This window comes from Rhinatrema bivittatum, chromosome 3, assembly GCF_901001135.1.
Source record: "Rhinatrema bivittatum chromosome 3, aRhiBiv1.1, whole genome shotgun sequence".
Lineage (NCBI taxonomy): Eukaryota > Metazoa > Chordata > Amphibia > Gymnophiona > Rhinatrematidae > Rhinatrema > Rhinatrema bivittatum.
In genome coordinates this window covers 575,068,292-575,080,739 of record NC_042617.1, presented here as the reverse complement: position 1 = coordinate 575,080,739, position 12,448 = coordinate 575,068,292, and positions in this window count along the sequence as shown.

Genomic DNA, 12,448 nt, shown 5'->3' with positions numbered 1-12,448 from the left:
GCCGTCGCGCGCAGAACCCCGGGACGCGCGTAGGTCCCGGGATTTTTGGAAGGGGGCGTGTCAGGGGCGGGACCGAACAAAGCGGCATTTTGGGGGCGGGCCCGGGGGCGTGGTTTCAGGCCGGGGCGTTCTGGGGGCGTGGCCGCACCCTCCGGAACCGCCCCCGGGTTGGGTCTCGGCGCGCCAGCAGCTTGCTGGCGCGCATGGATTTACGTCTCCCTCCGGGAGGCGTAAATCCATGGATAAAGGTAGGGGGGGGGTTTAGATAGGGCCGGGGGGGGGGTGGGTTAGGTAGAGGAAGGGAGGGGAAGGTGAGGGGAGGGCGAAAGAGAGTTCCCTCCGAGGCCGCTCCGATTTCGGAGCGGTCTCGGAGGGAACGGAGGCAGGCTGCGCGGCTCGGTGCGCGCCAGCTGCCCAAAATCGGCAGCCTTGCGCGCGCCGATCCAGGATTTTAGAAGATACGTGCGGCTACGCACGTATCTTATAAAATCCAGCGTACTTTTGTTTGCGCCTGGTGCGCAAACAAAAGTTTTTAAAAATCTACCCCATATTGCGGCACCACCCCCCCCCCCCCCCCCGTGGTATTTTATTACCCTTCCCGTGTTAAAATATTGCAGCTTTATAAATCTCCCTGTGAATTTGTTTTTCCCACGCATATCCCTATTAAATATAGCGGTTACTGTATTGGTTCATTTGAATCCACCTTCATGTTGAATTGAAGTCATAGTATGACTCCAGATGAACCAGTGTGAAATGTGATTGCTGCGTAACCACAGTCTCATCAAAAGAGTTATCAGATCTCATCAAGAGATTTATCTGTGAATGATGCTGGAGACGGCAGTAACTGCACGAATGTGCAGGTTGCTGATTCTGCAATGCTCAGAACAGTCACCTTTATTGTTTCATAGATGGTACTATGTGTAAATTATCAGGGATATCTCACGTAGAGAGAGGGATCAGTTGTTAGCTGAGTCGGGGGTCTTCCATATAATCCATTATTGGCATCTGAAGAATCTATGATTATCAGGGCATTCAAGAAAAAGACTGCTTACTATATTATTGTAAAAATCAGGTCAACCCCACTGCTTTTGGAGAGGGTGACATGCTTCTGAAAAAGAAGCTCACTTGACTTGATTAAGTGACTTTGCACATTGATTGCCTTTCAATTACGACTGAAGGACAATATCCTATCCTAAGCGAGAAATTGTGTTCTCAGTGGCACGAGTGAGAACAGGCAGAAAGTGTGATAGCACAAGTGTATTCAGGAGCTAAGGCTTGCAAGCATAGCTTACACAGACAAAATAACTGCTGAACCATAAGCAAACTAATGGAGATACAGTGCGGTGTCAGCTATAATGCACTTGGCAGTCACATGTCATTTGGAACTAACATTTACATAGAAACATAGAAACATAGAAATGACTGCAGAAGAAGACCAAACGGCCCATCCAGTCTGCCCAGCAAGCTCCACACTTTATCCATTTTTTTCCCCTTTTTTTCTCTCCCACCTGTTACTATTGGCTTCCAGTACCCTCCAGCCCTAATTCCCCTCCACCCCACCACCAATTTAGAGAGCAGCGCCGTATCTGCATCCAAGTGAACGTCCAGCTCAATTAGGGGTAGCAACCGCTGTAACCAGCAGGCCACACCCTTACCACATTTACATGTTAAATTGAATACATAACAGTTTGGTATATAATTTCCCGCTATTCTGGTGCTACGTAGATTTCATTCTTAAGTATACAAACAAATATGTTACACATGTCTGAAGACTGGCATGTATGTACATTTTTTTTGCAGTTTTATAAATACAGTTTCAAATGTGCTGTCAAAAAATAATTCTTGAATTCTGAACATTTTTAATAGCAGTGGGTGAAGATATTTAAAAAAAAAAAAATACCGTTTATTGTTCATTTACCATTAAGCACTTAGATATGAAACGAGACGCACTGGATTTTGGTGCAAATGTGAAAGAAAGGAATTCTGACTGTTAGTGAAGTTAAGGAGTTCATTTATTACCATAGAAACATCCCCATCCTAGCAACCGCAGGTTTTCAGCTCTATCAAGCTGACATATAGAGACTAGAGAGTTGTTGCTTTTTAGTTCAAAGAGAAGTGGGGAGAGAGGAGAGACTTATAAGTCAAGACGCTTATTTTCCTAGGAATTGAATTTGAAAATATTTCTATATGCATCTATATAGGGACAGCTAAACTGGAAACAAATCACGAAGGGGCCAATTTGAAAACATCCCATCGAGGTACTCTGTACCCATGGACCTAGAATTTTCAAAAAGAAAGCATCTACGGGCTTCCCCTTAGACAAATGTCCATGGTACAGAGGGCTGGTGAACGTTGCACCTGTTTTTTAGGTGGGCAGATATTTTCTGAAACACAGCATTGTAAAATTCAATCTCTGGGGGTCATTTTTTCAAATCACGGTGGGCCATTATCGCAACGTCAAGATTTAAATGAGGGAAAGGGGCGGGGTACAAGAGGGTTTTATGCCGGTACCGCTGCGGGGGATAATGTTTTACACATCGCCAGCAGTAGCGCCGGAAATAACAACACCTTTGGCAGTGGCGCTATGGGGCGATAGTGTGCAGCGTGGCCGCAAACCCCAGCAGGCAAAAAACACGCATCATCGCAATGTGGCCGGCTGCACACTATCACCTCCCCCCCTTTTCTGCCCACGGCTCATCGTTCCGCTTTATTTATAGCGTAATGATAAATCCTTCGGTACGTGTGTTGTTTTACAACCCCATCCTAAATATGTGCCAGGAATGCTTCCCTTCAATTCCACTGAAAAGGCCGGATTTTGAATGGCCCGCGCACGTGAAACGCAGGGGTTACATACGCGGTCGTGCCTTGCGCGCGCCGCATGCATTTTAAAAGGTGCCCGGCCACGCGCCTAAACCCTGTTACGTGCACAAGAGCCGGGCTTCGGCAGAGGGGCGGTCTGGGGGAGGGGGGGGGGGGGGGGCGGGAAAGGGCGGTTCCAGGGCGGTTCTAGAGGCACCCGGTATGGCGGCCATTTGCTGCTGTGCCAGGGGATCGCACGCCGGCACGTGCAACTTGCTCCTGATCCTCTGCAAGAGCAAAAAGTAAGTTTAAAAAATGGCGGGGGGGGGGGGGGGGCTAGGATAGGGATAGAGGGCAGGAAGGATAGGGGAAGGGGAAGGGAGGGTTAGGATAGGGGGTAAGGAAGTTCCCTCCCTATCCGCTCCTTAATTGGAGCAGACTGGGAGGGAGCTGGGAAAGGCTGACGATGTTTCGCCGCACGAATTTGCTAAATTATACCCCCCCCCCTTGCGCGCATCCATGTGTGAGTGCTGGGTAGACCGCACACGTGAACTCATGCGCATTCTTTTTAAAAATCTACCCCAAAGTGCACAGGCAATGGAATCCCTTGGCTTGTATACTTTCAGCTCCATTGACTTAGGGTAACTTTCAGACAGCCAATTTATCCAGAATGATTTTGAAAGCTATCCACAAAGTGAATATGATAAACTAATTAGGAATGAGATTATGTACACATTTGCATTTAATATTATACAGCATATGAAGAGAGCAATTATTCTCATGAACTGTGTTTTGTTGGTCTTCAGAAATTCTGGGGGTTTTTTTTTCCCAATTCTCCAGTGAAATGCTGATTTAATAAGGGTAGAAAGCTATTGCCCGTATCTTGCCCTAATACCCAGGTTATTTAATGTACTTGTTATTCGATTTTTCAAAGGAATAAATGTGGCCATATCATTCCAAATGGAACAACAATTCTCAACAATGATGGCTTACATATACCTGCTTTATTATATATCTTCCCTCTTAATTCAGCGTTGCAGTATACTGAACTACAACAAACTCTGGGTCTTACTTACTAAGCATTTTCCCCATAGACACAAAATGGGAGAAAACCTAAGGGGGTAGATATACAAAAGATAATTAGACGGATAACTAAAACGTTATCTGTCAAATGGCTAAGCTGCTATTTAAAATTTTTAATTGACTATATTCCAGCCAGATAAAGAGTTATCCGACTAGAATATAGCCGGTTAAAGTGGGGGCAGTTCCAGGGGAAGGCAGTGGTCATTTACCAGAGCAGACGTAGGACTGAACTAAAGTTAGCCATATGCACCAATACGGCTAACCTTAAGATATCTGGGTATATTCAGCGGCGCTGCCACACTGCTGAATACACCAGTTAAGTTAGCTGGATAGGTCTATTCGGCTAGATTTACTAACCACTCAGCAGCTGAATAGGGACCCCCTTGGTAATTAACCTCCTCTGAGAGGAGGTGAATATTTGAAAATGCATCCTTGTCAAAAGGACCTGGAAGACTAAGGGGCCGATGCAAAACAGATGCGCGTTTTGAGAGCGCGTCCACAGCCCCTCATGCTATAAGGGGATTAGCACGTCCAAAACGCACGTCCAACCCCCCCCCCCCCCCCGCGAAACTAATAGCGCTCATCACATGCAAATGCATGTTGATGAGGCTATTAAGTTATTCTCCTGAGATCTATAAAAAGAAATGTGTGCTCGACCCACAAATGTTTATGCCCAGAGCAGGCGTTCATTTCTGAGCAACCCCCAAAAATGTACAGAAAAGCAGAAAATACTGCTTTTCTGTACATCTTTCGACTTAATATCGTGGTGATATATTATGTCGGAGGAACCAAAAGGTTATTAAAAAAAAAACATGTGCCGGTGGTCAGGTTAGGGAAACGGACGCTGATTTCACGAGCGTCCGTTTTCCTAACCCGTGGCGGAGCGTCCGTTTTCCTAACCTGCTGACAGCCACCTCTCCCAGGCGCCCGCTGCCAAGGAGGTGCTAGGCGAGCGCATTTGTCCCTAGCGCCTCCTTGGCAGTGTGACCCCCTCATTTAAATATTGCAATGCGCACCCAGGAGAGGCGGCTGGGCGCGCCTTAGGAAAGAGGGGGGCTGAACACTGAGCACCTGTTTTCTGCGTTTATTTATTGCATCGGCCCCTAAGTTTTGTTTTTTTTTTCCCCCCATAGACAAAGAATGGGAGAAAAATCTTTGTGAATCAGACCTAAAATACTTTGTTTTTAGACCTAAACTGTGACCTAAAATGGAACAGCAGTAATAATAGATAATAATGTAAATAGCAAAAAGCAACAGCAATGTATTATTTCCCTGCTTCCAGTGTAAGTGTTTTAAGGGGGCAAAACTCTTTTATATGAAATGTTAGGGTGTTCAAAGCTTCTGCGAGACATTACTTTCAAGCACTGAGTATTTAGACAGCAATCTTCTGGTTAGATCAAGTGCTCAGTGTCCTTTTTACAAACATAATCAGGGAGAGCGAGGCCCACAAACCTATTTAAGATGTGTCAGTCTGCTGTATAAACTGATGAATTCTGCATCGTTTTAGAGGAAAGTTATTTTTCTTTCATCAATCGAGTTTATTAAATCTGAAGTCCTTATTCCTTTCAGCCCATATCAATGGACTAGACTGCCTGTAAAAAAAAGAATTAAAATACCTATGGCAAATACTATAAAAGCTAGGTAGGCAGTTTCCCACCTGCTTCATTTCCCCCTGTGGACAGCACTATTTTATTGCTCACAGTTTGCCAACTGAATACATTAATTTAGTATTTAACTGTCAATACAATCCTACTAAGAGTGTCCAATATAGCCAATAGCTTATCTAAATGAATTTGCTATGACCTATATTGTCACAAGGTAGTAAGTTGCATGTTATAGGAAAATGACTGGGACCTCTACTGAATAGATGTTTAATGGGCTAGATTATGGGTCAGCAACCCTTTTTGTCCTATTGCCAAAAAACATATAAGAACGCTATTAGCGCTGTCGATATGCTACTGCGTGGGATTTCTCCTTGGTAAAGTCCTGCCAGGGTTCCCTTGATGAAATTCCTCCACGCCTACTTTCCCTTTGAAATTTGCAGCGGGTGCCACATCTGTGCAGATTTTGTTTTCACCTGCCGTTCGTGCAGATAGGTTTTCCTCGTAAAACAAAGTTGGATTTTAAGACCCGCGCGCAGGAGCACGTGTGCACGTGTTTGCCAGCTGGCGGACACGGATGCAGCGATCTTATAACATACGCGCCTACACGCGCGGCCTGCTATGTGCGCACGATTTTACATTGATGCGCGCATGCACGCGCAAATGCCACCTGGATTATGTAAGTGGGAGCAATTTTAGTAGATTCGTGCAGCAACGCAATTACCTATTTCTCTAGTTCGTTTCCAGTTCACGTCAGTAAAGGACTTCCTAGTTAACGCCTCCCTTTTACACTATTAGCCAGCCTCGTTTTTTGGTTTCATGATTTACATTCTGTCCATAACAGAGGTGAAATTACGCAGATAGGGACCCCGGTGTGCGCTGGGGTGCGTAAATACTTACATGCTGGTTTCATTCATATTTCTTGTAATGCCCATATACCACCCATGCCCTGCCCACACCACACTCATGGCCCTCCCCTTTTGTGAAAAGCATTTTTACTCGCGCACCGGGAGATATGCACACACGTACTTGGGTGTCTCCTAAAATCTGCGTGGCGCGCGCTGGGCCGATACACGCGCTTATCTCCCAGCTTTGGCGCACGTAGAGCTTTTTAAAATTCACCCGATAATGGGGTAGATTTTCAAATAGCGCGCATAGGCGTACTTTTGTTGGCGCTCCAGGCGCAAACAAAAGTACGCTGGATTTTAGTAGATACGCGCGGAGCCGCGCGTATCCACTAAAATCCTGGATCGGCGCACGCAAGGCTATGAATTCTGTATAGCCGGCGCGCGCCGAGCCGCACAGCCTACCCCCGTTCCCTCCAAGGCCGCTCCGAAATCGGAGCGGCCTTGGAGAGAATCCTCTAACGCCCTCCCCTCACCTTCCCCTCCCTTCCTCTACCTAACCCACCCGCCCGGCCCTGTCTACACCCCCCCCTTATCTTTCTCTGGGGATTTACGCCTCCCGGAGGGAGAAGTAAATCCCCGCGCGCCAGCGGGCCTGTTGCGCGCCGGGACGTGACCTGGGGGCGGGTACGGAGGGCGCGGCCACGCCCCTGGACCGCCCCGGGCCGTAGCCACACCCCCATACCCGCCCCCAAAACGCTGCCAACACGCCCCCTAAACGCCGCGACGACCGGGCCCGCCCCCGACATGCCCCCCTCGGAGAACCCCGGGACTTACGCGAGTCCCGGGGCTCTGCGCGCGCCGGTGAGCCTATGTAAAATAGGCTCACCGGCGCGCAGGGCCCTGCTCGCCTAAATCCGCCTGGTTTTGGGCGGATTTAGGCGAGCAGGGCTCTGAAAATCCGCCCCACTGTGCATAGACTTGAAAACGCAATCTGCAGACGCTGTTTTTCGAAGTTGTCCATATCACATCCCCGGCGGATGCCTCCCCTAAAATGCAACTGAGAGGATACTTGCTGAGGAACCCCAAACATACATTGACCCACACTGAGGAAAGGCAATTTTCAGACAATTAATGTGTGTAGGTAAATCACTATTTACCTACACACATTCCTTTGAAACTTGTCCTATAAAATAGTAAAAAAAATTAAAAATACAAGTTTAAACAGTTTAATGAGGCCACTTTAAAGCTGGATCCATGGCAGGGTTGTGTGGCAGACAGGGGCTGGGTCCCTCTCTCTGGCCTATTGTTGGACCGCTGCGTGTGAGACCAGGTTCGTCTGGGGCCTGCAGAAAACACAAGGTACTTTTTATTTATTTATTTATTTATTTATTTATTTAACACTTTTTTATACCGACCTTCATAGTAATAACCATGTCGGATCGGTTTACATTTAACAAGGGTATAACTGTAGCATAACTAAAGAAAATTAATCAAAAGAAATGAATAAGGCAAGTTACATTCAACAAGGGTAAAGAACTTGGAAGCTTATATAGCTGGAAGGAAGTAAAGGTGGAAATAATTAAGAAATACAATAGAGGATACGGGTTAAAGCTTAAGAGTGCTTTAACCTAGAGGTGCCCTAGTCATCGTTCATGAAGATCAAAGGCCATCGTCCAAGTAAGAGAAGGGCAACTAGTGATTGTCTGGGGAATCCCTGAAAGCTTGGGGAAAGAGCCACGTCTTGAGTTTTTTTCTGAAAGTTAAAAGGCAGGGTTCCAATCTGAGGTCTGAAGGGATATTATTCCAGATAGATGGGCCTGCCATCAAAAATTCTCGGTCTTTGGTCGAGGAGAGGCGAGTGGCTTTAGTCGGAGGAAATTTCAGAGTTCCTTTGTGAATATCTCTAGTTGGTCTGTTGGAGGAGTGTAGATTGAACTTTTGAGCTGGTTTTGGAAGCACAGGGATATTTACAACCAAACACTGTTTGTTGCATAAGGCCCAACCCAGCTGGAATAAGGGGACATCCTTCCCAAAAGGGTAGGAAGGTCAGTGCTTGGCAAGTGCTTCATCCCAGGCTTGATCAAGGGAAGTGGTTTCGGCTGCAGAATAGCTGTTTGTTTGGGTTTTTTTTTTTTTTACCAAAGCAGTACTGAGATGACATTATATAGAAAACCCCCAGAATAAAAGCAGTATGTGTTTCCAACGCTAGATGAATTCTTCTAATTGATTAGATCTTGCTCCTGCCCTAATGATATGTATGTAAGTAACAGTTAGACATGCTTGCTTTCTGTGCTAAAGAAAGCACTGAATAAATGTCTATAACTTGAGGCTAACTCCCGTAGAATGTGTGTTTAACTGAAGAGTTACTTGTGGAAATCTGAGAATCAATAAGTTGTTAGTGGAATGTGTTACTCTATGTGTTGGACAAGATTAAAAATGGCACCTCGTTGGACTATCTTGAAAGACTTTCTTTGGGATTGTGTGCTTTTTTTTTTTTTTTTTTTTTGACAACAGCTACAGCTAAGGAGAATAGGAAAGCAGAGTCCAAACTCGAGTGTCATTATAGTTGGACCCACAGTCAGGGTGGTTCCTGCATGAATGCAAAGGGGGGGGCGGGGGGATGGTGGTAAAAAAAGAAAACAAAATATATTAATACGAAAGGAATGTAAAATAAAACAGAGGTTATCGTAATGGCTTTGTATGGATCCATGATGCAACAGCCCCTTAAGTATTGTGTGCAAGTCCTGTTTGCCCCATCTCAAAAAGTTTATAGCAGAGCTAGAAAAAGTGCATAGCAAGCAAGAAGAAAACAGTTCCTGTTATTAAGACAGAAGGTACTGGCCCTTGGGGCAACCTTCTATCTTAAATTTCCCTGCAAGTGTTTAGTTACCTATCAAAAGAATAGATTTGATTTTCAGGAACCAATTCATCTTGAAGATTTTCTTGCAGATAAAGGAGGACAGGTCATTGTAACAACCCCAGAAATTGGGAATATTTAACTGGTATTAATAATTGCAAGGTCCATCTCCAAATATTAACTTGTTGTTTGAGTTATTTTCCTTGAAAAATATCTTTGGATGGCTCGCCATAATGTGGGCTGGTTGTTTGGTTTTACATTAATAATTATGTAAAAGTATTTCCTTTTTCCTCGTGTAATTAATGATGATGTAAATCAAATTTTTCTTTTTTCATGTGCATTGTTAAATGGCAAGAAATTCAATAAAGTATAAATTTAAAAAAGAAAAAGTGCATAGAAGGGCAACCAAAATGATAAAAGAGATGGATTGTCTCCCCTATAAGTAAAACCTAAACACTTCAGCCTGGATGAGAGATGGCAGGGAGGAGATATGATAAAGATCGATAAAATCTTGAATGGGGTAGTACGGTAAAAAGGAAATGGTTATTTACCCTTTCAAGTATTTCTAGGTCTAGGAAATAATACATGAAAGTAATAAGTAGCACATTTAAAACAAATCAGAAAAAGTTTTGTTTTTTTTCATTCAGCACACAATTAAACTGGAACAGGGGTAGGCAGCTCCAGTCCTGGAGTGCAAAATACAGGTCTGGTTTTCAAGACATCCACAATGAATATGCATGAGATACATTTGCATACAATGGAGGTAGTGCATGGAAATCAATCTCATGCATATTCATTTTGGCTATCCTGAAGACCAGACCTGGTTGTGGCACTCCAGGACTGACGTTGCTTACCCCTGCTGTGGAATGTGTTGCCAGAAAATGTGGTGAAAGCAGTAGGCTTAGCAGGGCTTAGAAAGGGTTTAGACAGGTTCCTGGAGGAAAAGTTGAACCATTATTAGCCTTTAGACTTGGGAAAGCCATTGCTTATTCCTGCTTATGAGTAGGAAGAGTTGAATCTCTTCTTTGGGATCCCTCCGGGTACATGTGACCTGGACTGGCCTCTGTCAGAGACAGGATGCTGGGTTTGATGGACCTTTGATCTGAAAGGACCTAGCATTTCTTATCTTCTTGTCCCCCCTTTCAAACAAGATCATTGGCTATTTACTATGACATCTACAGAGAAGAAATATAACAAAGTGGCAGTGACAGAGGCTGTAAACAATTACTAATTAGCGGGCCGATACATTTTATCTTCAAAAGTCCTATGTTCCTGGATTGTTTGAAATTTTCCTTTAATTATCCTAATCAAAAGGTCATTGGCCTGCTGATCTGGCTTAAAAAGTCTTCCCTCACAGAGGTGTCACCTTAGTCTTGAAATTGTGTCTATGTGAATCGGCTCTTGCTTTGTCTGTCTCACCACCACTATAGCTTGTGCTTCTTCACATTTTCTGCATTGAAGTATATTAGAGGAGGACCATGACCGTGATAATTACTGGAACATTTTAAACAATCCTGAAATGTAAGACTTTTGAAATTAAAATGATCAGACACTGGAATATACATTTTATGGAAATATCATCTTTTGATCATAAGAACATAAGATTTTCCAAACTGGGTCAGACCAAAGGTCCAACAACCCCTGTATGCTATTTCCAACAGTAGGCAATCCAGGTAACAGGCACCTGGCAGGATCCCAAAAGATTGAGAGATTCCAAGTTGCTTATCCCAGGGATAAGCAGTGGATTTTCCCCAAGTCTACCTTAATAATGGTTTATGGATTTTGCTTCCAGGAACTTGTACAAACCTTTTTTTAAACCCAGCTACAGTAACAGTTTTTACCACATCCCCCAGCTATGAAATCCAGAGTTCTAGTCTGACTCGTGGAAGAGAGAAATAGCTCCTAAAAGCTAGACAACAAAAATACTGCATGTGCGGTTCCAGCATAACCTATCAGCATTATTGTTAGAGTATTCTGATAGCAGAGCTGGTAGCTATCAGAGCCACACTGGAAGCCACTGAGAGTTGTACAAGAATACTACAGTCTAGATAGCAGCAAGGTGTTTGGAAGGTTGCCAGGTAGGGTTAGGGTGGGTCTGCAGAGGAGGGGGAGAGGATGAAGATGGGTCAGAGATAAGTATTTTCTTCATTAACTACAGGGGGGATGGCTGAGGAAAGTGGGAAAATCAGCAGCATACCTCTTAACCTATGCATCAATGTTTGGAATGGCTTTGGAAGATGGTGGAGAGGGATTGGACTGGAAGTTACCATTTTTATGGCACTGGGGAAGGGATCTATTTATTTATTTATTTATTTATTTATTTATTTAAGGCTTTTATATACCGATGTTCCTGTACTAGTACATATCACGTCGGTTTACATAGAACCAAAGTTGGAAATTACATCAAACAAGAGGGTACAGATAACAGGGATTGAGGAATTGGGCTGTTTTTTGGGGTTTTTTTTAGCCAAATCACCAATTAACTGGCTATATTCTTTTGAATATAGCTACTTAAGCTTTAAGTTAACTAACAATATGTTCCCGGATAACTTTGGACCTCTCATGACTACATATAGAATTTACCAAATAACTTATCCCTTATCGTCCCTGCCAGACCAGTCATTACAAGTGGGATTTTGTCCTCTGGCCAGCAGATGGAGGCAGAGACAAAAGTGCAAAGATGACATCACTTCTCCTTTAAAGGTCTGGTGCTGCCCTCAGCTCTTCAGCATTTGGGCTGGTGCTACATCTACGAGTAGATTCTAGGTGCATCATAAGGCAACTCCTGGGGATACTCTGGGCATTTACACTGATGAATGTGATCCACCTTCCACCTTCTAAACCAGCTCCTTAGGGTCTGAGTTCCTGCACCAAGAGGTCAAGCACCAGAAAGATGTCCCTGGAGGCTTTCTTTCCTGTTCTGGTTCAGCAGCAGGAACCGCAGATCAGGCTCCTAATACAACAGGCTAGTCAAGTGGTGCTGATTCCCCTAGTAAGAGACGGCTCCCAGGGCAACAGGCCAGACAAAGGGCACTGATTTCCCTATTAGAGTGCGTTCTTAGGACAAAAGGGTTCGGTTTTTCTATAGTAGAACAGGAGCCGATCAAGAAGAAAGAACGCTGCAAGTAAGGCTTCAGCTAAGTAAGTAACCAGCTTCAGCTAAATAGGTGAGTTCAGTGATTAAATGCTCAACTACTGGCAGGCGGACCCCTCTAGAGTATGATATATGCTTAACACACTTGCACCTTTCCCTTTCTGTT